Source organism: Dermacentor andersoni, chromosome 2 (genome assembly GCF_023375885.2).
Source record: "Dermacentor andersoni chromosome 2, qqDerAnde1_hic_scaffold, whole genome shotgun sequence".
In the NCBI taxonomy this organism is placed as follows: Eukaryota; Metazoa; Arthropoda; class Arachnida; order Ixodida; family Ixodidae; genus Dermacentor; species Dermacentor andersoni.
Window position 1 is genome coordinate 160,702,316 of NC_092815.1, and position 25,950 is coordinate 160,728,265.

At 51.7% G+C, this 25,950-nt stretch overlaps 1 long non-coding RNA gene across 1 annotated transcript; it reads left to right on the top strand.

The window, feature by feature from the left end:
- The first annotated feature begins 16,155 nt into the window (after positions 1 to 16,155).
- LOC129387429 (uncharacterized) lies at positions 16,156 to 25,453 on the top strand. The gene is made up of 2 exons (XR_008614655.2): positions 16,156 to 16,383; positions 24,266 to 25,453. It is a non-coding gene; the product is annotated as an uncharacterized lncRNA (long non-coding RNA).
- Positions 25,454 to 25,950: the final 497 nt, after the last annotated feature.

Below are 25,950 nucleotides of genomic sequence, written 5' to 3' on the forward strand. Positions count from 1 at the left end.
GCACTTCTTGTCTAGCAGCGGTCGTTTGCTTTTTGAAACACTCAGGATAGCTTTCAGTAAGCTGGACAGGAATAACACTGAGAAACCAGCAGATGTTAATTGTCGCACTTATCATGCGAAGCTTCATACAGCATGATGAGGGCATAAATAAATGCGGGTGTTCCTCAAGGCCTTGTAGCACATGTTACGAGTTTGGAGCAACATGATGTATAGCACTTTTTTGATCGCATGCTATAGGTTTAGCAGGTGTGGCCATGGTTGAAGTGCAGTGCAAGGTCAAGAAAACAGATATCTATGAGCAGCACCCTGGTAAGGAGACTCTGGGAAAACTAGTGGGAAGCCTGTTGAACATCTGGTTGACCCACTTGCTGGCTCCACCAGGCAAAGCATGATAAAGAGAAGGAAGTCATCAACACATCAGAGAGAGAGAGAGAATCAACTTTTGAACTGAGCGCTTAGTGACGGTTGGTGCTCGCTGGCACCAGTTGGGGTGGAACCTTATTCTCAGGTCCCATATGCGTCCAGCAATTCCTGGCCCCTAGCCGCCAGCGCGAGCTGGGTCGGTAGGTCGGGGCTGGACAACAAGGTCTCCCATCGCTCGGGGGGGTTGGGGCTAGGGAGGGTGGGGGGTAGGGATGGTGGGGGGTTTTTGAGCTTAGTGCACTCTGCAATGATGTGTGCTAGAGTGCCTTTTGACCGTCTGCAAAAAGGGCATGAAGTGTCATGCTCTGTTGGGAACATCTTGTGCAAGAGCACGGGATGCGCTAGCGACCGCGCTTGCGTGCGTCGCAAGATCGTTTGCTGCTGTCGGCTGAGTTGCGGATGCGGACGGGGAAGCCTACATCTGCCACTTCTGTACATTTGCGTGATTTCTTTGTAGCTTAATTGTCACGGGGTGCGGTAGCTCTGGCTCGTCCTCGGCCCGGATTGACAGTTCTCGGGAATAGTGGTCGGCGAGTGCGTTGCCTTCCACTTGCGAGTGAGCCGGGACCCACATGAGCTCAACGGCCCGTCCCGGTGATTTGCATTTGGTGAGGATCGCTAGTGCCGCGGGAGAGATGTTCCCTTTGCGGTAGCTTGCGTAGGCAGTCTGGGAGTCTGTGACCACGGTCCTCACTCCCGGTTGTGCGAGTGCGAGGGCCACGGCCACTTCTTCTGCTTCGGCTATATTCGTCATCCGTATCGACGCGCCTGTGACCAGTTTATCGATGGTGGTGACGACCGCCGTTGCTCTGGTTCCGTGCTTGGGAAGCGAGGCGTCCGCGTAGAGAACCTCTGGGTCCTTTTCCAGCTGTCGAGCCATTGCCTTGGCCCGCGCAGAGCGTCTCTGGTCGTTCCTCCCCGGCTGCATGTTCCGGGGGAGAGGCTTCATCTTAATAATGTCTCTCCACGTTGTGGGGAGTGGCTCCGTTGTCGGTTGCTGTTCAATTTGCCATCCTATCTTGCGTAGGATGGCCCGACCGTGCTCTGTCCGGCTCAGCCTCACTCTCTGGTGGGATAGGTGTGCTTCCACCAGCTCTTCCACCGTGTTGTGGGCACCCATTTCCAGCAGCTTCTGCGTTGACAAGTAGACTGGGATGCCCATCGTGAGTTTCACTGCTTTCCTTATCGTCGTGTTCAGCGTCTCGCGGTTCACCTTCGCAAGCTGGAGGTACGGGGCGGAGTACGTTACGCGTGACATGACGAATGCCTGCACCAGGCGCAGTGCGTCTTCTTCTTTGATTCCTCTGTTCCGGTTGGTGACTCTCCGGATCATGCTCAGGACTTGCTCCGATGTGGTCTTGATTTTGTTGACGGCTGCGTGCGCCTTGCCGTCGCTGCGCAACAGAAGGCCCAGTATCCGGATCTGCTGCGTTGGTTTGATCACTGTGCCGTCGATGGTGATGATTATGTTTGGCGGCGGCTCTTTCTTCGGTCTTCCGGGCTGTACCATGAGCAGCAGCTCCGATTTCTGTGGAGCACAGCTCAGGCCGCAGGTCGTGGCATACTCGTGGACGGTCGTTGCCGCTCTCTGCAGGGCTTCCTCCGCCCAGGCGTCGGACCCCGCGCGGTTCGTCCACACCGTTATATCGTCGGCATCGAACGCGTGGTCCACGCCCTCGATCTGATTGAGTAGTTCAGGCAGGGGCAGGAGTGCTAGGTTGAAAAGCAGAGGCGACAGGACAGACCCCTGTGGGGTACCCCTGTCTCCGAGCTCCACAGGCTCTGACCGTTCATTTCCTATCCGGATAGTTGCTGTTCTATTGGTTAGGAAATCTTTAATATAGCCGTAGGTCTTGCGGCCACAACTCGTCTTGCGCAGGTTCTCGAGCATGCTGGCGTGGGACACGTTGTCGAAGGCCCTTTTCAGGTCCAAAGCCAGTATACCCCGGGGCGCGTGCCTCGTTGCTCTTTTAATCACTAATTCGTGTAATTGGATCAGGACGTCTTGGGTGCTCAGGTGCTGGCGGAATCCATACATGGTCGCTGGCATCTATTTTGTCTCGTCCAGGTGTGCTTGAAGTCTTCTGAGAACCATGCGTTCCATGACCTTGCCCACACAGGACGTGAGCGAGATAGGGCGCATGTTCTCGATCGTCAGAGGTTTGCCGGGTTTAGGTATGAACCGTACCTCGGCCTCTTTCCATTCTGCGGGCAACTTCGAGCTTTCCCAGGTTCTGTTAATGTGACCCAGGAGCCCGCGTGCCACCGCATCACTCATGTTATTGAGCAGCTTGTATGTAATGGCATCCGTTCCGGGTGCGCTCGTCTTATTACTCTCGTCTATGGCTGTTAATAACTCCGTGATGGTGAACGGTTCATCCAATGCCGGATTTTCCGGTCCCCCGTACTCGTCCGGTATTGGAAACCGCCCTCTCTCCGTCTTGAAATAGATCGCCTTGAGGTCTTCAATGAGCCTTTGGCCGTTGCCATCGTAAGCGTTCAGAACTTTGGTGAGGTTGCGGTTGGTTGCGGTCTTGCTGCTCAACGGGTCGATCAGGTGTCTGAGCAGGCACCAGGTCTTGCGCGCCGAGAGCTTTCCCTGCAGCCCGTCGCACGTACTCATCCAGTTCTCTCGGCACAGCTTGGTTGCGTATTCGGCGATCTGTTTGTTGAGGAGCGCAATGCGTTTGACGAGCTTCTTGTTTTGTCGTTGACGCTTCCATCTTCGTGTGAGCGAGTGCCGCGCCTCCCACATGTGTGCTAGTTTGGCGTCGACGAAGGGCGTCTGCATCGTTGTTACAACTTCTTGACTAAATCTGTCGAGCGCGATCTTTTGTTCTCGCGCCCATTCTGCGTACGTTTGATGTCTGCCCTCCTCCTCGTTGTCTCCGGAGGTCTCGTTTTCTTCGTCCGTGTGCTTGCGCATTCGGTCCCAGTCGGTGATCCGGGCTTTGCCGAGGGCTGCCCGGTACCTTGGTCCCTTGATCGTTACACTTATGATGCTGTGGTCGGAGCCCAGGTCTACGTCTTCGTTCCGCCAGGCCACTTCTAGGGAGCCCGCCATCCACGACAGGTCCGGGGTGGTGTCCCTGTTGACGCTGTTTCCCTTTCGGGTGACGACGCCCGGTTCATTAAGGAGCGCCATTCCTTGGTCCTCCATTGCCTGTGCAAGAGCCTTGCCTCGTTTAGATTGGTATTTGTAACCCCATGTAGTGTGAGGGGCGTTGAAGTCGCCTAGGACCAGGAGCGGCCTGTTCCCCGCCAACCTCTTCGTCTTACATATACATATACACATATACATATATACTTTACATATAAACACTGTGCTAAGGTCATAACATGCCAACAAGTCTTAGTGCGCAGGCTATGCACGACCAACTACATATGCCTTCTGTTCGGACATTGCTCATTGTAACTAACAAGGATGGAGTGGACAAAAAAAGAACAGCAGCTCCATTAATTTAGTTTCACTGGTATCGACAGTGTTTTGTAAGCGTACATTGCCATACTCCCCAATGCCTTCTTGGGTGACATCAGCAAAGACCAGCTTGAGGCAAGGGGTAATAGACGTCTTTACAAGCTAAAAATGCATGAATGCATGGAGAGCACATTGTGTCCAAAAAGTAGGCACTTCACAGGGGCACTGGAGAAGGAACAGGTTATTAACAGTGGGCAAAGACAAGCTACTAAACACCCAACACTGTTGCCATGTAACGACCTCTGAAACAATTCCTCTTAAAGAGGAAATCATCTTTGTGTATCCATAAAGAGGGCAGATGGGCAAAGCCCCTTCAGTAATGCTGCCAGCTTCAAAAGCCTATTTTGCACATCCTGAATTCTTCCTTCTTAAGACTTTGCTGGGTGCAAGCATTCTACTGTCCAAAAGCTGTCATTGAGAGCACTGTTGGTTTGGTGGCAATAAAGTTCAGAAGCAATTGCAACAAACCTCCCTTCCTAGTTGGCCTGAATGCTCACGGTGCTTATGAAGCAGCACCATGAGGCAAGCAAGGTGAATGGATGCCTCCAAGCCCTTGTTCGTTTATCACACTGTTCTGTTAGCAACAACCATGAGACTTGAAACCAACAAGCTCAAGCTCAGCACTCGCATGGTTACTGCGGAGGATTCATAAAAAGCACAAAAACAGAAAACTCAAGGGAAAGGATAAAGCACCATTTAACACTTAGTATTGCTACAGCCCACCCCTTTCTTTTATTTTGTCTGGTCGTGCTACATCTTTTTACTATATGTGGGCATGAACTTAGGTGGTGTTCCCAATCAGTGTCCAATATTTATATGCACTATGTGCTGGTTCAATGATGTGCGAAACACTGCAATGGAAGCTTCAAGTAGAAAAGGTGCCTGGTAGAAAAAAAAAGCTGTGCTGCAACCATCTTGGCAACATCTTGTCCCCTTAATAAAAATTGTGCTTTCATATCAACTTGAGCCCTCCAGTTTAGAGTAAAGTACCAGTGCGCTTATGAACAATGAATCAATTCTCAAAGAGCATGTGCAGTCCAGCCAAAAGCAGGGGCAAGAATCCACATTGTGCTCCTGCATTGAAGGTGAATAACACGTACCATAATGGCGAATGTGCTTTAGTAAGCTTCATTGCAATATTAATTTGTAATGTACAAAGAATTGTCAATGAAGCTTACCACGAGCACAGATGCACTTGCAAATTATGTCACAATTGAAAGTAATGAGCACAGTGTAAACCTATGTGCCCTTTCCACTCTCAGTATGCTTTACTGCACGATTCTTATTTACAACCCTGTATTGCGGTGTAGCAAGCTACAAAAGAAACGTTGCATAATTAGGCCTTTTACGATTATCTTTCTCGCAATACACTATTATGTCGCGGTGAAGCCTAAGCAATGTACTGCGGTGAAGCATACTAAAAGTGAAAAGGGGCCACTGTCACTGGAGATAATAAGACTTCTTTAATTATACACTCGCGCACCCGCGGCCTCTCAGGTCACCTAAGTGGACATACTATGCTGGCTGATAGCGGCCCCCTCTCACTTCTAGTATGATTCACCGCGTAACTAAGCTGTGCTGCGGCGAAGAAGCCGTACATTTGTATTGAGTGAATAAACAAATGGTTTTTACAACAGTACAGAAATAAACGCGCACCATGCATCGTTCTACCACACGGAAGAGCGTCGCAATATACGGTAGCTGATTCACACAGGCCGTGTAGCCCACTTATCAGTCGTAAAGGGTATTATGGGTAATTCAAAATTTCAGACACACATATGTGTTTATGTTTACGTTCGCACTCCTTGCGTAATAAGACTCCCAGAACTTCCACAATAGAAAGTAATTTACAACACACAAACGCAAAGAACACTATATGTCTCGTTTTCAACTCGGCCGTCATGCAAATGACATATAGCGCGGAAAAACGTGAACATGCTGTGTGTTAGCGTCGTAAACTTCATACTAGGTAAGGAGCTAGACACCACAATCCCGCGACAGCCGCTAATGAGACCAAGACGGGAGCACATGTCTGTGAACGCGGAAACCCTAAGCCACTCTGCTCCTCCGCCACCCCCGCTGCACGGCTGCATCAATCGTTTCAAGCACAGCACAGCAAACACACATTCAGCGCTGAACAGTGGGCGGTCGACGCAGTTGCATTTACATGACTTGCAGCGAGCAGCACATCCCTCGATGTCCGTTAAGCAAAGTCGGACACGGCGACGCCACATCGCGGTTCGCAGAACTTCGCTGCCGAGGCGCTAGGCCACTTCGATATTTCAATTGTGACCACCGCCGGGTTCTCAAGAAAGCACGGGTCACACAACGCAGATTCTGTAGTGCCAGAGCTCATCGAGGCCAAAGCCACATTGCCGCACCGCCATTACTCACGGCTTTCCACCAAGTAACACAGAACCTACAACCAACACATAAGCAACGCACGCACGATTACATGAGCAATGTTGAACAACGCGCGCTCCAGAAAACGATCACGCCGAGGACGAACACGCCACGGCGTCGCTCGGCGCCAGCATCGCGCCTTCTCAAAAATCCCTAAATGATGCTGTCCCTAGGCACCTAGGATCTGGTCACGTGAGGGATTTTTGTACGACAAATAGACGCACGCTTATTCACATGGTGGCTCAACGAATGCCACGCCTGAATTTCGCCCATTATATTGTAGGAAACTCTATAAAGCCTACGGTTGCTAAACGATCGCAGTGCCTTAGTTCCTACAAGTAATTATTGTAGGATGCTCTATCGCGGAAGTCACCGCTATAGTCACAGTTGCGAAAGTATAAAACCAATAAAACGCCGCCTGTAGGAGCAGTAAGCTGCGCCACCCAGTGCAAAAAATTGCGTAACAGATAAACAGATTCAGTAAAAAAAAGCTTTTAGTTATACAAATAATTGCATTGCATTAGTTCTGTATTAATTAATTTGTAGATTCCTTCATTCTTTGGGTGCCTATGTGCGTCCCTACCGCAAGATTAGCAATATTAAATTATACAATCGAAGCTGTCTCACTGTCGTTCGTCTGGCGTGACCGCCGTATTCCTTGTGTCGCTATTCCGTTTCCCAACGTGCGTCAGGGATCACTCCACGTAAACGTGACAAAGAGCGTGGCAACAGGGCGGCTGCAGTCGCGATCTTTTTGAGCGAGAACATGGGAGCGCGTGGCTTTCTGTACTTCCGGCGCAGTTAGGCGGCGCCTCAGAACATCTGTGAGCATTCGCGGCGAGAGTAGCTTCCCCTCGTGCGCATCACGTCATCGGAGCGCTCGCTCATATGGCTCGCTTGTCGTATGCTAGACAGACAGACGTGTTTTTTTTTTTTTTTTGCTCGGTGGTTATTTCATTATGACAAAACAAAATTGAGATGCTTCCAGTTCAAACGGCGTGTTTCTCGGGCTTACCGTTACCTTAGTTACTTGAAAATCGTTACGTAAGTTTTTTTGTTTGTTATTTTCGTCCGGGCTCTTTTAGTCACACAATGCAGGAAACAGGCCACGGAATACAAGCGTTCGACCTTCTTCTTTCTTTTGTACTTTTCACAAACTATTGGAACACTTAGAGAAGTAACAGCTGTAAACTGGAATTATTCGCTGTTTGAATTTCGTTAATATTTTGTCATATCCCCCTTTGCAGCAACCAGTGCTGCCATTCTAGACGGCAGTGAAGAGTACACTGCAGGCAATCAATTATTTGCTCTATGATGCTCCAACCCTTTGTGACCAACTACAAACAGTTCTCAACAGTCGCCCAACAAATATAGTGCTGCAACGTGGCTGCTTTTATGCGCCCCCCTACATTTTCGCAGGTGTCATGTCAGCGCCCTTGGCCGGTCAGCGGAGCAGATGGGCCCTACGAGTTTTTAGGTGCTGTTTCTCAACCTTCGCAGTGTGCACCCACGCAAGGTCGTGCGGGAACACAAAATCAGCATCTGGGAAAGCGGTGTGGGTGTAAGATAAAGGCACATTGTCCAAGATTTCGCTACAGCAGCTGTGCGAATTAAGAGCGCCCTCTATGCGGTGTAGAGGCCCGAGACCATGCATTGACACTACGCCCCACGTGTCCGCGCAGGTGCGTCCTCTCGCGGCGACTTCCTGCTCATTGGCTGACTCGTAACTGCATAGAAATAATTTTAAATTTAGTTCTTCACACAAAGTAAAGTCCGTTCAAGAAACGTTCTTGCCATGTCCCTCTTGCTCGCCGCACTCGCACGCGTTGGTTTTGACGTGTTAAAAACGTTCACTCGTCGGAGAACACTCGACTCCAGTCATCGGAAGTCCACGAGGCGTGCGCTTCGGCAAATTGCAGTCGTGACGCCTTGTTCGAAGCAGTGAGGACGGGCTTTTGGGCAACCACAGGACTTCGCGGACTTGCGCTCCTGAGGCGTCGCCGTGTTCTAACAGAAGCGTCCACATCCAGCAGCTCCCGCACTTCCGTTACCGACTGAAACGGGTTCTCCACGACTGCAGCTACCACAAGTGCCTCCTCTTCATCTGTCGTTGCCCTTGGTCGACACCTATGTGGGGCGTCAAAAATGCGGCTTTCCTTGCTCAACGCTTGCATAATCCTAGTGACAGTCTTTAATGACCTCTGTACTTGGGCATCGATAGAGCGCAGAGGACATCCCTTGAGAGAAAGTTGGACTATATCTCGCCTCCCTTCTTAGGAACACGGGCCATGCTGAGGTTCAACAGCTGCTCTGACCAATGTGGTAATGTGGACAAATATTGACACGTGTACTTATCTTTATCGGGCGACCACGTTTCGCCGCCTAACAAATGTTATCGCACAGCGCGGGACGCGCCTGCATGCATCCGAAGTTTCTGGAAAGTTATCGATGCTTCTATCCGGCTGTCTGTTGTCGCCGAACCTTGTGTTATCAGATTTCATCGCGTGATGCGAATGGTGTAGAACTTTGTGGAAGACACGCGGGTCCCAACGATTAGTCTGGAACATTCGACGACTGCTGTGTAAAAGCCGACGCGCTTGGCCCGCTGATCAGATTTTCGACGATCGCCGACTGTGTTCGCCGCTATCGTTGTGCTATAAGTGTAGCCTGTTTTGTGGGCACAGGTTCGCCCAATAAAATTTAGTTTAGTCTTTCACAGTATTGCTACTGTGTTCTTAACGTCGCCACCACGTGACATCTGGTGGAGGTGCTAGTGCGTTCATGTACCGAACGCCCCCGCAAAGCCGCGATCCAAGCCCGAAGCCCGAGGACAAAACCAACATCGCCCAAGACCAGCGTGCTAGCCGCAGACTGCAAGGACTGCCCCCAGAGCATGGACTTCTACCTGAATCGACAAAGAAGGTCGTAGTCAAAACAACCCCAATGGCTGCCCCAGCGTCCCCCGTTATCCTACAACAACCTCGGGACCCACCGACTTTCCATGGAGCAGCGACTGAAGACCCTGAATCCTGGCTGGAGACCTACGAGCGAATCGCGACTTTTAACAACTGGGACTCCGACGACAAGCTGCGGCATGTATACTTTGCCTTAGAAGATGCCGCCAGAACGTGGTTTGAGAACCGGGAGTCGACCTTGACGACATGGGACCTGTGCCGTAGCGGCTTCCTGCGCACCTTTACGAGCGTCGTGCGCAAGGAAAGGGCCGAAGCCATGCTGGACGCCCGAGTGCAGCTACCTAACGAGAACGTTGCCATCTTCACGGAAGAAATGAACCATCTGTTCCGCCACGCCGACCCGGATATCCCCGAGGAGAAGAAAGTCCGCCTTCTCATGCGTGGTGTGAAGGAAGAACTTTTCGGCGCAATGATACGAAGCCCACCGAAGACCGTAGAAGAGCTCCTTCACGAGGCCACCAGCATCGAGAAGACACTCGAAATGCGGAACCGACAATTCAACCGCCGTACAAGCTCTACCCACTACGCAGGAATTCAATCACTGGCCACGGACGATATGCGCGAGACCATCAGGGCCATTGTGCGCGAAGAACTGCGCAAGGTCTTGCCTTCGTCGCAGCCTCAAGTGGCCTCGATCGCCGACATCGTGAAAGAAGAGGTGCACCGATCGCTTGGAGTTCCTGAGGTGCAACCAGAATCACCACAGCCCAAGCCGGAAGCAATGACCTACGCCGCCGTCGCACGCCGTCAAGGCACCCCTCCGCGACCGCGCCAGGGCCCTGTAAGGCCGCCACCAGCACGCCCACCCGTCGCCCACCGCACCTACGCGAGGAAGACGGACATTTGGCGAGCCCCCGACCACCGCCCGCTCTGCTATCACTGCGGAGAAGCCGGCCATGTGTACCGCCGATGCCAATACCGCGACTTGGGACTGAGAGGGTTCGCCGTCAACGCGCCGCGTCCACAGCTTGGCGAGCGCCCACGTGACATCGCCGATTACCTCGCCGCTACTCAGTGGAGCCCTCGACGGCCGTCCCGTTCACCGTCACCAGGCCGCTACCTGTCGCCGCAGCGCCGACCATACACCGGCCCAGCCCGGGGCCGTTCTACGAGCCCATATCCGGAAAACTAAAAGCAGCAACCGATGGAGGTGCGGTTGCTGTTCGTCGAACTGACGAAGATCCTCCGCCACCGACAAAGACGACGAAGAGACCACCTCGGCGACATAACGACACGCCGCCGTCCCGAGGAAGTCTGGAAGCAAAGAATACGACGACGAAAGACGACCTGACGACGCGACGTTCCAGCTTCAGTTCAACACGACGCAGCCGTGATCCGACGCCGAGACCTAACTGCAACGCCAGACAAAGAACCACCGACCTCGACGTGCTTCTCGACGGCCACGCAGTTACCGCCTTAGTGGACACAGGTGCTGATTACTCCGTCATGAGTGGACATATCGCCGCCCAGTTGAAGAAGGTTAAGACTGCATGGGAAGGCCCTCAAATTCGCACCGCTGGAGGACACCTGATTACGCCGACTGTAATCTGCACGGCAAGAATAACCATTCATGACCAAACCAACACGGCGCAATCATCGACCTGAAGTCGAAGTCAATAACGCTGTCGGAAGATAAAGCGATACCGCCGGAGAGCCCTCGTAGTCACCACGCCTTGAGTGTGCTCGAAGATCAAGTAAGCATCCCGCCTCGCTCCAGCATTGTTATTTCGGTCGGCACCGAAATACCCGCTGACGTAGAAGGTGTCATCGAAGGCGACCAACGTCTACTGCTAGACCGTGAAATTTGCGTCGCAAGAGGGATCGCTCGACTGCATCGAGGGAAAACTGAAGTGTTGCTGACAAATTTCAGCCAGGAGTTCAAGCACATCAACAAGGGCACGACGATCGCGTACATCGAGGAAATTCTGGAAACCAGTAATGCGTTTGTGCTCTCGGATTCCGCCGCATCTACCCTGACGACCATAATTCCCGAACCAGACTACGACATTAATCCAAGTCTCCCCGTGATTAAGCAACAGCAGCTCAGAAGTCTGCTCCGACGATACAAAGGCTGCTTTTCGACGTCATCGAGTATTCGACAAACACCAGTCGCCAAGCATCGCATAATCACCGAGGAGTACGCTCGACCACTCCGCCAGAGCCCTTACCGAGTTTCGCCGCGAGAACGCGAAGCTATAAGAGAACAAGTCGACGAAATGCTGCGCGACGACATCATCCAGCCGTCGAAAAGCCCGTGGGCATCCCCTGTTGTCCTGGTGAAGAAAAAGGACGGAACCCTACGTTTCTGCGTCGATTATCGTCGTCTGAACAAGATCACGAAGAAGGACGTATACCCCCTCCCACGGATAGACGACGCATTAGATCGGCTCTGCAACGCTAAATACTTCTCCTCGATGGACCTCAAGTCTGGCTATTGGCAAATAGAAGTCGACGAAAGAGATCGCGAAAAGACCGCCTTCATCACCCCAGACGGCCTCTACGAGTTCAAGGTTATGCCATTTGGACTGTGCTCGGCGCCTGCAACGTTCCAGCGCGTGATGGACACGGTTTTAGCAGGATTGAAGTGGCAGACCTGTCTCGTTTACTTGGATGACGTCGTTGTATTCGCCGGAAATTTCGACGATCACCTTAGGCGGCTTGCCACAGTACTAGAGGCCATCAAGTCATCAGGGCTCACTCTGAAACCAGAAAAGTGCCGCTTCGCTTACGATGAGCTTCTGTTCCTAGGCCACGTCATCAGCAAGTCTGGAGTCCGCCCTGACCCGCAGAAGACAGCTGCCATCGCAAAGTTCCCGCAGCCCACCGACAAGAAGGCAGTGCGTAGATTTCTTGGCATGTGTGCCTACTACAGGCGATTTGTCAAGGACTTTTCACGCATTGCTGAGCCGCTGACACAGCTAACTAAATGTGACGTCGAGTTCAAATGGGAAACGGCGCAGGCCGACGCATTTCAAGAACTAAAACGACGCATGCAGTCGCCGCCCGTACTTGCGCACTTCGACGAGCACGCCGATACCGAAATCCACACTGACGCCAGTAGCCTAGGCCTCGGTGCCGTCCTAGTCCAGAGAAAAGATGGACATGGACACGTGATAGCTTACGCTAGCCGGTCGTTGTCAAAAGCGCAAGGCAATTATTCTACAACCGAAAAGGAATGCCTCGCCATCGTTTGGGCTACAGCGAAATTTCGCCCTTACCTATATGGCAGGCCATTCAAAGTGGTCAGCGACCATCACGCGTTGTGTTGGCTAGCTAACTTAAAGGACCCTTCAGGACGGCTGGCACGGTGGAGCCTCAGACTACAAGAATACGACATCACTGTAACATACAAGTCTGGACGAAAGCACTCAGATGCTGATTGCCTATCACGCGCCCCCATTGACCCACCGCCGCAAGATGACGAGGATGACGACGCATTCCTTGGAATAATAAGCGCGGAAGACTTCGCCGAACAGCAACGACGAGACCCGGAGCTAAAAGCCCTAGTCGAGTATTTGGAAGGGCACACCGACGTTGTCCCTAGGGCATTTAAGCGTGGATTGTCTTCGTTCACGCTACAAAACAACCCGCTCGTGAAGAACTTCTCACCAGTCCGCGCCAGCTACCTTCTTGTTGTACCGTCAGCGCTGCGTCCAGAAATACTGCACGCCCTACACGACGATCCAACCGCTGGGCACCTCGGATTCTCCCGGACGGTGTCGAGAATACAGGAAAGGTATCACTGGCCGCGTCTGACCGCCGACGTCGCCCATTACGTCAAGACATGCCGAGAGTGTCAGCGACGCAAGACACCACCGACAAGGCCAGCAGGATTATTACAGCCGATCAAACCTCCTCGCCGACCATTCCAGCAGATTGGGATGAATTTGTTGGGGCCCTTTCCGATGTCAACATCCGGGAATAAGTGGATCGTCGTGGCGACTATCTCACCCGCTTTGCTGAAACTAAAGCACTACCAAAAGGCAGCGCAGCCGAAGTGGCGAAATTTTTCGTCGAGAACATCCTGCTGCGACATGATGCCCCAGAAGTCCTCATCACCGACCGACCGACCGACCGACCGACCGACCGACCGACCGACCGACCGACCGACCGACCGACCGACCGACCGACCGACCGACCGACCGACCGACCGACCGACCGACCGACCGACCGACCGACCGACCGACCGACCGACCGACCGACCGACCGACCGACCGACCGACCGACCGACCGACCGACCGACCGACCGACCGACCGACCGACCGACCGACCGACCGACCGACCGACCGACCGACCGACCGACCGACCGACCGACCGACCGACCGACCGACCGACCGACCGACCGACCGACCGACCGACCGACCGACCGACCGACCGACCGACCGACCGACCGACCGACCGACCGACCGACCGACCGACCGACCGACCGACCGACCGACCGACCGACCGACCGACCGACCGACCGACCGACCGACCGACCGACCGACCGACCGACCGACCGACCGACCGACCGACCGACCGACCGACCGACCGACCGACCGACCGACCGACCGACCGACCGACCGACCGACCGACCGACCGACCGACCGACCGACCGACCGACCGACCGACCGACCGACCGACCGACCGACCGACCGACCGACCGACCGACCGACCGACCGACCGACCGACCGACCGACCGACCGACCGACCGACCGACCGACCGACCGACCGACCGACCGACCGACCGACCGACCGACCGACCGACCGACCGACCGACCGACCGACCGACCGACCGACCGACCGACCGACCGACCGACCGACCGACCGACCGACCGACCGACCGACCGACCGACCGACCGACCGACCGACCGACCGACCGACCGACCGACCGACCGACCGACCGACCGACCGACCGACCGACCGACCGACCGACCGACCGACCGACCGACCGACCGACCGACCGACCGACCGACCGACCGACCGACCGACCGACCGACCGACCGACCGACCGACCGACCGACCGACAGACAGACAGACAGACAGACAGACAGACAGACAGACAGACAGACAGACAGACAGACAGACAGACAGACAGCGAACTTTATTTAATCCTGAGGAGCTACTGTCAGGACCTCCTAACGGGAGGCCATTGTAGCCGCTGGCCGCGCCCACGTAAGGGACAGACGCCGTGACGCTCCGCTCTTTCCTGGGCCCTCTGGATAGCCTGGGCTTGCTTTCGGAGTACCGTGCTTCTGATGGCCTCCTCCCATTCGGCCTCGCTGGAGAGGAAGTCGTTAGGCAACGCGGGACATCGCCAGAGCATGTGAGCCATTGAGCAAAAGGTTTCAGTGCAGTCGGGACAACTAGGGTCCACATACCGACAGAGGAACGGCTTTTACCGCAGAGCTCGTCCAAGCCATTCTGCAGTACAGCCAGACAAGCCACAGGAGGACAACTGCCTACCATCCGCAGACCAATGGTCTCACGGAACGCCTGAACAAGACCCTCGCCGACATGCTAGCAATGTACGTCGACGTCGAGCACTAGGCGTGGGACGCGGTCCTGCCGTATGTAACCTTCGCTTACAACACGGCAGTGCAAGAAACAACACAGATCACGCCGTTTAAGCTGGTTTACGGCAGGAACCCAACGACGACGCTCGACGCCATGCTGCCCCACGTCACTGACAAAGAGAATGTTGACGTCGCTAGCTATCTCCAGCGCGCCGAAGAAGCCCGACAGCTCGCCCGCCTACGGATCAAGAACCAACAGAGGACCGACAGCCGACACTACAACCTGCGACGACGCTTCGTCGAGTACCAGCCCGGCGACCGTGTTTGGGTTTGGACCCCGGTATACGCCGACGAGGACTGAGTGAGAAACTATTGCGCCGCTATTTCGGACCCTACAAGGTCATTCGACGTATTGGCGCACTGGACTATGAGGTCGTGCCAGACGGAATTTCGCATTCACAGCGGCGCCGCGCACGATCTGAAATGGTCCACGCGGTGCGCCTGAAACCCTTTTACGCACGCTGACGAACTTCCTTATTTTGTTTTCTTTGCTACGGGTGTTTTCTTTATTACTTTCGTTTGTATGCAGCATCGGGTCGATGCTTATTAAGAGGGGGGTATTGACACGTGTACTTATCTTTATCGGGCGACCACGTTTCGCCGCCTAACAAATGTTATCGCACAGCGCGGGACGCGCCTGCATGCATCCGAAGTTTCTGGAAAGTTATCGATGCTTCTATCCGGCTGTCTGTTGTCGCTGAACCTTGTGTTATCAGATTTCATCGCGTGACGCGAATGGTGTAGAACTTTGTGGAAGACACGCGGGTCCCAACGATTAGTCTGGAACATTCGACGACTGCTGTATAAAAGCCGACGCGCTTGGCCCGCTGATCAGATTTTCGACGATCGCCGACTGTATTCGCCGCTATCGTTGTGCTATAAGTGTAGCCTGTTTTGTGGGCACAGGTTCGCCCAATAAAATTTAGTTTAGTCTTTCACAGTATTGCTACTGTGTTCTTAACGTCACCACCACGTGACAATATGTATACCACAAGTATAATACGCATGCCCGGCAATAGACTAGCCACAGAACAACAATGATCTTCAGAACGTAGCCAAATAATATCACAGTTTCAATTTTACTTATATACACCGTGTGGAACGTAAAGTTCAACATTGTTACCGCTCTTGAAGTCTACGGCTCCCTTGTTGCGGTACGCGTGTAGCAGACGACACGAGCGTGCTTGCGTGGCGCACTGCGCGTGAAAATAGAATTCTCGCACGCCCGACGCACTGCGCATGCGCGCAGCTTCTCGGCGCTGCCGCTAAGCTGTGCTGACAGTACGGAAAGCCTAGTGTTCCTGTATATGCTCCCGAGCATATACAGGAACACTAGGAAAGCCTAAAGCCCCTTGATAAAGGAAAGCCACACGCACGGTGCCCACGCGCTCCCGTGTTCACGCTCAAAACGATCGCGACCCTTCGGTTTCTGGTGGGCAGAGCCCATGTTCGAGAATCCACTGCGGGGCACCTACAGAGGCAGCGCCGACACTGAAGTGCCACTTCGCACTTAGCAGCTGTCAAGAATCACCGATTTTCTGCACGGATGGTGAGCAACTGTTGCCTACCACCCAGGCACTTCTCTCTTGCTTCTTAGATGACATGACGATCACATTGCCGCAACGTTGAAGGGCCAGTACTGCCGATATGTAGGGTGTTCTTTTTTGTTTTTGTTTTTAGCCAATACAGATTTTTTTTATAAGAGGCTATAAGCGCAGCGAACGTGGCATTTTTGCCGACGAGTTCCTAGGCGAGGCGGACATACTTTGCCTCTAATAACGTGATCTTCAGAAGACTAGCAAACATTTCTGTTTATTAGTGCCTTATGGTCAGTATAAATGGCGAACTTGAAAGCAGTGATAGTACGCGTTTATGGCCATAGACGCGCTGGACCTTTTATATTAATGCACAGAAGGAGACAGCTGCCGAGCCGGGCAAGCACGAGTAACAACAACCGTCTTCTGCCTCTTCGTCTTCTGCTGACGCCCGTATTTCTCACTGCAATCACTCCCCAGCGAAAAAGGAGCCATTCTGCCGACCTATGGAACAGGCAGCACTGGTGGGTCGTAGCGCGGCTTCAGTCGGTCGACATGAACAGTTGCTCCGTATAGACGGCTGAATAGGTTCAATGACGTAGTTGACCGGGGACGTCTGTTGCAGAACCCGGTAATGGCCGTCATACTTTGAGCTGAACTCTGTAGAAAGGCCAGGAGTAGAGGAAGGAACGCGGAGCCATACCAGCGTTCCAGGTGAATATTACGAAAAAGTCAAGCTTGCGTCACGGCCATGTTTCTGGTTGGCCTGGTCTTGCGCGGTAAGTGAGCGAGCGATCTGACGACATTCTTCGGCATAAGTGGCGGCTTCGGATAGAGTTGTAGATTCGGAAACGTCGGGGCGAGACAAAAGAATTGTGTCCATGAATGAGGAAGGTTCGCGACCCTACAGAAGAAAGAAGGGAGAGAATCCCGTGGCAGACTGAGTGGCGCTATTGTAAGCATTCGTAACAAAGGGGAGGATGCAGTCCCAGTTAGTGTGGTCAGCGGATACGTATATGGCGAGCATGTCGCCGAGAGTATGACTGAAGCGTTCAGTCATACCATTGGTTTGGGGATGATAGACGCTCGAAGTTCTACGGACAATGTTGCATTCGCGAAGGAGGGCTTCTACAGCTTCGGATAGAAGTGAACGACCACGGTCACTCAGTAGCTCGCGAGTCGCACCGCGTCGAAGAACATTTGAAAGCACCATTTTTCTTAAGCGTGAAAGTCGCACCGAATTCGATATTTTTCGTAGAATTTCAGCAGTGAATCGAGACAATATCGAAACCGAGCTCCGTGGGAGCGCATAAAAGGCGGCCCCGCCGTTATATCAGACCGAAATGCCCTGTGACAAGCGTGAGGAAGTTGGAAACCGAACGTCTCGGCCAGTCGCGGCAGCTACTGGTACGCCGCGTTCTGCCTGGGAAGCCTGTTTGGTTTTGTGCCGGGTCAGGATTTGCCGCGGCATGACATCATTCAAACTTCACCCTACCATTCGTTACGTGGCGTTGCAATCTGACACGCAGCGGGCCCCGCTGAGTCTCGGTATTGCCTCGATGAGCTTTGGAATTTGATGAATGTCCCGAATTAGGTGCGATTTTCGAGAGTTTCAAAATCTGGGTCTGCATGAAAGTGTCACTGCCTCATAATTTGTTGTTTAGACAACTGCCCCCAAGACACTAATAAAGAAAGTGAATCAATAAATTTTTGTTATTTAGGCTTCTGAAGCTCCCGTTATTAGCACCAAACTATGTCCGCCTCGCCTAGGAATGCAAAAACACGTCCGCTGTAGTATTGCGTTGCGTGGCATGTACAGGCGATGAAATAGGCATGTGCAAGCAAGGCGTAACAGCGGTTCGTGTGGGCCATTCTTCCGCAGCCACTTTTGCAGTCCTTACAACCAAACAGCAGTCTGACGATTCATTTACGGGTCTGCTGTTTCATTTTTATTTTATTTTTTCGACACCGTTAAACCCTTCACTCCTTTAACGCAGGAATTGCGCTTTCTGATTTATATCTCAAAGAAGAATGCTGATGGCTCACGTGCAGCCTAGAAACGGTGCTATCTGGGTAATGGTGAACAGCGAAGAGAACGGGGACATGTCAACGGAGGGGACAGCGGATCTCTCAGCTCATTTATCCCGTCGACTGGACTATTCGCCACCTTGAACATATATATGCACTGAATGTACCCGTTTAGAACGTTCGTGATGTCCTCTGCCTTGGATGATTCTGCCGGCATTTGGCCACCGAGAAGTGCTTGAACGCTGCTCGCGTAGTCGCAGTACGGGTGTAGCGTTCCAGCAAAAAATTCTCGCTAAGTAAGCGCTTGGCCTTTTCTTCGACAGCGCGGAATTCCTCCCGTGACCGCGTGGATCCGTCCGCGTTATCTACGGTATTTTTGAGGCGTTTTGCAGCGAATAAGACGGGGGACAAGAAAGTTTACACGCACACACAGCTGAACTAAGTGAAGCTTATTTTTCCTGAGCACCGGGCGATAACACATATGACCAGGAAACGCACAAAAGACAGGGGAGGCACGAAAACGTGATCAGCCGCGGACAACCCTGCATGCGCAAGCGTCACTTATTCAAGAATAAGGATTCGCACTCCTTCCTTCCCAATGACAGTGACGCAGTGCTTACGCACGGGTCGCCCCTTTCCAAAATCTCTTGTGTTTCGGCAATTTCTCGCGTAGGTCTGCAAGTCTGTCTTTTCCATTTGTGATCACGCATGCATTATCACACAGCGGCCGGCAGCCACAATGGCGACGATGCACCGCGAGATGCCCGTTGACAACCCTTTCAACATTATGTCTATGTGTTATTCACGAAGACTTCAGTTCATGCACCGCCCAGTTTGCCCGATGCATGCTCACTATTGCACCCTAACGGAACACGCTAGACAACACGAACTTGTCTTTATGCTTAGTGTGGTGCACCTCTGTCTAGGACCACGACTAACATTCACCTGAAAACGCGGCTTCCACTTCATTCAGCTCGTTCGCGAATGCCTGTAACGTTGGGGCTGAGCTGATGCGAATAAGGAAAGAACGCGACTCTTGTCTTGCGTATGTGCAGTGCCGCACGCGTTTGCATAAGCGCTGCCGGCTTTCTTGAGTTGCGGTCATTCCTCATTCGCCTCAGAGCATATACGCAACCTTAAGCACTAGTCTAGCTCTCCGCTTTCTCCTTCGCGCGCCAGATTGAGCCTCGATCGCAGGCTTCCCTCGCGTGCTATCACTCGCCCAACAGTATACGACGCGCGGCGACGGTGTTATCGCCCTTGCACTTTATATGGAACATCACGGCGGCGACCAAAAAGGCGCCTGGAGTGTTTATATAATTGTTATCGCAATAAGAACAAACGAAAACAAAGCACTACTGACATCCGCGCATGAAGCTTGCTTTAGATGAGTTGATCTGCTCCCCTTGTTATATTCATGCCGGACATAAGGATAAATCAAACCACAGTTGCTCTCTAATCAATACGCCTGATACTGCTTCTCCATGGGTTCAACTGATATTTAGTAGTAAAATTCCGAAGAGCGCTTCTCGGTGACCTAACCAAGTACTAAATCCATTTTTTTTTCGAGATATCAATCGGATTCATATTGAAATCCCGTGAACGCACATCGCTTCAACTATCAACTGATTTGCTTAACAAGCAATCCATTGCAAACTTCCAAAGCACATCATTAATTAAAAACTGATTCAAACCTTCTTGAGAATTGCAACATTATTTGTAAACATGAGAATGATTCTCGCAACAGTTATTCCTATGAAGGGCAGCTAGCTGGATTTATTAGTGACTTAGCATCGCCTATTGACAACGGCTATAAATATAATTTTCCTCGACTATTCGAAGACATTCGATCGTGTGTCACACTGTATATAGGGTGCTATGAAAGCTAGGAACATCTTCACATCGAACCTAACGCGCATGCGTTGACTAAAGAGTTGCTAACGTCACGCAAGCGATTCACAAATGAATAAATATTGTTCTCCTTGCGAAAACGTACCATCAGGCATTCCCCAAAGCAACGTGCTATGCCCTCTACGCTTCTTAGTTTACATTACATCTCACCCAACCGTTTCCACCCGCTTGTTTCGCAGACTACTGCGCAATATATTGTATAATTTCCTTCTAACAGCGACAGCCGCTAGCCCTTCAATCTCACTTGGATGCAGTCACCACGTGGGGCTTCTTTTGGCTATTGATACTAAACAACTGTAAAAAAAAAAAGCAATGTCCCTTACAAATCACACTCATGGAATTCTCACTTTCTAGACGCTGAACAACAGTACCACAGAACTTACTGATAACTAGAAATATCTTATGTCTGCATTTGCAGCCCAATTCAACATGGAATTATCATATTAACCTCCCCCTTTCCTTAGCTAATTATCACGTGGTCTTTTTTTAGACGATGCCTCAAATAAGCTCCAGTAAACGTTGGAAAGTTGACACAACATAATTCGACCAAAAATTGATTAGGCATTAGTTATTTGCGACCCGAAGCAAACATAAATTAACGATATTGAATCCCAACATAACCAGGCTATTCATTTTGTTATTGCCGTAACAACTACAGGGACACTCCAGGCGATTTTATGCAGTCATCATCGTCGTTGGCGTGATGTCCCGTATAAAGTACAAGAGTGGCAAGATCCTGTTGGCCCGCCGTATGCTGTGAGTGTGAGGAAAAAGCGGGCGAGGATTAACCATTAGGATGTTGACTTGATGCGCGCCGGCTTTCCGCTCTCCCAGTCTTGTGCAAGCAAAAGGGTGGGGGGGGGGGGGGGGGAGGCAGGTGAGCGCGCGTTTCTTCTAACCAGGCCGTTGCTACGCACGGCGTAGCTGAGCGCGGCTGTGCGAGCCTTTCAGGTAATCTGCGGCAGATTGGTGAATCGAGATGGCTGGTAGGTTCGTGTATACACCGCGTTCTCGCGTGCCTATTGTTGGAGGTCGCGTAATAAAGTTTTCGATACTCGTTGGAGCAAGAGGCAGGACGAAGCGTTCGCTCGCCGCTGCTTCCGCTCTTCATCACAACAAATGTCGGCGGTGATCACATGAGATCTGCTCATGTTTGCCTGTGCACGCGTGCACCGTGCTTTTTAATCGGGAAACGATTGTTTAGTGCCATTTATGCGCCCTGTAAGAACTACAACTCATGCTTTTCGTAGTTGTGTAATACTTTGCTATCACTATCAATGCATCGTCTTTCTGTCGAAACTGCAACTATCTCCGAATATTAACGTCACGCAAGCATAACAGCGTTAACCTTTTCAGGTGCTCTGTACACACTTGTGCTCGCCAAGAATGTACAGCAACAGCACTGATGAAAGCAATATTTAATATGTCAGATATATTTTGAAACACTTCTGATTGTAATTGTGCTGCAAGCTTCAATAACATGTGCAAAATGTTTTAGTTCAACGGGTAGGAATGTAGATGGTTAGGTATTCTTGTTCGGTGTGAGCATGCCGGTTGTATGAAGCGCGTTCACTTCTTTCATTGTTCTTCGCGACGTGTTGAACCAGAAATAACTTTCAAGTGCCTGCTGTTCTAACTTCGGAGTGGAGGACGAGAGACGGACTTCTTCCGCAGACGAAGAAGAAACGGAAAACTTTATACAATATCTACAGATAGTGGATGATAGCGTACATGTAGCTGTAAGAGCGCATCAGACCGACTGGGCGGCCGGAGGTGACTCTCTCTCCTCACAATGGGTCGGTTCTCCCTTAAGTCCCTTTGGCGACTCCTCGTCGGCAGGAACCAGGTGGGGCGGGTGGGTAATGACGTCACCCGCGTCAAATTCTTGATTCGTCGCGAAGAAGTTAGAGCTCCCGTCGCCTCGATGATAGGCACGTAGTATGGAAGCTCCCGTCGCCTCGATGATAGGCACGTAGTATGGAAGCTCCCGTCGCTTCGATGATAGGCACGTAGTATGGAACCTCTCGTCGCCTCGATGATAGGCACGTAGTATGGAAGCTCCCGTCGCCTCGATGATAGGCACGTAGTATGGAAGCTCCCGTCGCCTCGATGATAGGCACGTAGTATGGAAGCTCCCGTCGCCTCGATGATAGGCACGTAGTATGGAAGGTCCCGTCGCCTCGATGATAGGCACGTAGTATGGAAGCTCCCGTCGCCTCGATGATAGGCACGTAGTATGGAAGCTCCCGTCGCCTCGATGATAGGCACGTAGTATGGAAGCTCTCGTCGCCTCGATGATAGGCACGTAGTATGGAAGCTCCCGTCGCCTCGATGATAGGCACGTAGTATGGAAGCTTCCGTCGCCTCGATGATAGGCACGTAGTATGGAAGCTCTCGTCGCCTCGATGATAGGCACGTAGTATGGAAGCTCCCGTCGCCTCGATGATAGGCACGTAGTATGGAAGCTCCTGTCGCCTCGATGATAGGCACGTAGTATGGAAGCTCTCGTTGCCTCGATGATAGGCACGTAGTATGGAAGCTCCCGTCGCCTCGATGATAGGCACGTAGTATGGAAGCTCCCGTCGCCTCGATGATAGGCACGTAGTATGGAAGCTCTCGTCGGCTCGATGATAGGCACGTGGTATGGCACTACACTGGATAGGTGCTTTTCAAATCTGCTAGAGATGAAATAGTTGTTCTCATATCAGATGTTCCTGCAGCAAGTTTTCGCGTGAAATCCACATTCTCCAAACTTGACAAAACTGACTAAATTGAAAATTCTTAATGTATTCTGCAGCTGCACGATTTTTATGATCCTGAATATGTAAGAAATGTGGTGGAAGTAAACTTTAACTCAACAAAGTAAGTGGGCGCCTGAAAAGGTCAAAAGAATCTGCCGACATGAAAGGTTCATCACTATATATGACGCCAACTTTCGCGCTTACAGCCCTTTCACAAGCTTTATGATGACGCATCGCTTCATGACTTCGTTCAACCGGCAGCTCTTAAAGCACCGAGACCATCGAAAGAAAATAAAGCTTCTGATATGTTTCACATACCATGAAAGGTTGGAGTGACCTTCCCTCGAACGTCGCCATCGAAACAGACATACCTAAATTCCAAGAACTTATACTCATTCATAACACCTTTACTGCCTTTGGACATGGCTCCAATCAAGACTCTTTTGTTTTGTATTGTTTCCAAAATTTTTTTCTTGTATTCGTTCTATGTGAATGCTCCTGATACGTTTTTTGTTTACTTACTGGCAAACTTAAATTGATATGAGATTCGTGGGGTAGCCAATAAACATATCGGGAACTATGTATAGAACTGGTAACAGTTTGTCCAGCTTGAAGGGGTTTACTGTTAAATGATTGCCTTAGAACAACGAGAAGAAAGGGAGTTAACCGAGGGGCCCGATTTTTTTTAAACATCGTGAGAAGCCAACAAAGACACCAAGGAAAACATAGGGGAAATTACTCGTACTTAATAATTGAATTAAAGAAATGATAAATTAATGGCAATGAAAGTGGATGAAAAAAGAACTTGCCGCAGGTGGAGATCGAACGATCCCACGCCTTCGCATTACGCTTGCGATGCACTCGCGCGCGTAATGCGAAGGCGTGGGATCGTTCTGTTAAGCTCAAACGACGTTAGAATTGATGCTGCGGTGCGTCTCTTTCACCGACGAGGTAGCTATGCATGGTTAGGTGTCATATCGGTGCTCGAAAATTCAGACCGAGCAATAATAACGTCACTGCCCCACCCTACACGAACATTTAGTGTGTAAAGCTGCGTTAGAGGTTGCCATTAGTGCTACGACACAGTGCTGCACCTGTATGATAATGACCATAAGGTAAATTTATACGTGTGAATTGAATTCGTACGCGAATGTTTGTTGCTAATCTGTCTGCAATGAAGCAGGTTTCTTAACGTCTTTACATCGCTCTTTTCTAGCACGATGGGCTCGGAGCCACCAAGCTTGTGGAGTTACTGCTCCTCATTGAACCACCTCTGTCCCAAGCTGATGCCGGTCACCAAGATCCACGCCGACCTGCGGTGGCCGACAACACCCTTTACCGCGAGGAGCCTGTTCTACAAGTTTGGCTGCTTGCAGGGTTCGGGGTCATCTGCTGACGGCGTCTGTGACGTCGTCGCGCCGCTGTCAACATGGAACGAAGCCCTCGTCTTCATGGACGTGGAACTGCGCGAGGGTCCTCCCGGTCAGCTCTCTTTACTGTGCCTCCGTAGCATTCATGGATCTTCTGGCGTGGAAGCGCGCGAGCGCCATGCGACCGTCCTGGTTCACTGGCTCCTCACCGTCCACCGCTGTGACACAAGCGTTCTTGACAGAGTGCGGCACTACTTGCGAGTATCGTTGCGAATAGCGAAACTATCTGGCACTTTCAGTACGAAGCTTACTGCGTTGCTTCGTGCCGGCTCCTGCTTATTTACCTTGCCAAGTGCCTCCCATCTAACACTTCTCTGGTGTCACTGGAGGTCAGCGAATATCACGCAGTCGTAAGCACGTAAAGGACTTCGTCAGACCCAACGCAGATCTTATTGACTGCGCCGCCCACTTGGTTCTCGGCACGAAGGACAAACACTTCGCGAAGGCCTTCGAACGTGTTGCCAGTGGCCGTGGAATAGTGACCAGAGTTTAAGAACTGGCCGCCGAGCCATGCGCTGATCGAGTCAGAGAAATGATACGAGATACCACACGTCGGCTGCTTGAAATGAGATCTTTCATGGAGATCACGTGTCATCAAGAATGACTTGTCATGGGACGAGAGCGTCGAACCCCGAGAGCGCTTGGAGATCTTGCCTTTGGAGTCTGGACTGCTGGCTTCACGTAAGACAGTTTATCAAGATTCGCGACGTGCTACATCGGGTCCCCTTCGCTGGTACGCGATGCAAGAGGGTGCTCTGGCGAGCTCCATCGTGTACACGTATAGGCCCAAGCTGCCTCGGCTGCAATTGAGAGGGCATACTTAGTGAAATCTGCAAGTGTTGCAGGACATCAGTGAAGTACACATGTTGTGTTGACAATTGATTTGAGACTCCTTTTAAATAGGGATATCTTATTGAACGATTATAATATGTTTACTAAGTGACAGAGCCAAATAAAATAGCAAATTCTTTATATGGCGAGCGCATTTACTTGGCTACCCTACCTTACTTTCTTAATTGGCTTCGATGTGATACGAGCTCACAGTTCGACGGAGACACGACTCCTTAAGTGTGGGAATGCGAAAGCGTTACAGTCGCTTTGGCGAACTGTTTTTATATTTCGGCGCGTTCCTTCTTCGCGCAAGCTGTCGCCTGCGTTTTAACTGCGCCTCGGTAAGGCCAAATCAAGACGCGCTCGCTTGCCCGCAAGGAGTTCGTAAGTCGGCATACTGCTCAGCGGCATTCAGCTGGACATATATGCGTTTTCATCTTATGCACTCGTTTTATACACCGTTAACGTGACGCCACCTCCTATCCAATGGCTGCGCCGCCAGGTGCCCATCGACGCACGCACTAGACCACACATTTAGTCATTCAGTTGGCTGCTACGTGACGCGCGCAATGACGCGTGCACTATAGGCACACATTAGAGATGTTTAGAATAGGGGCCCCAAACGTTTGGCGCCCCAAAA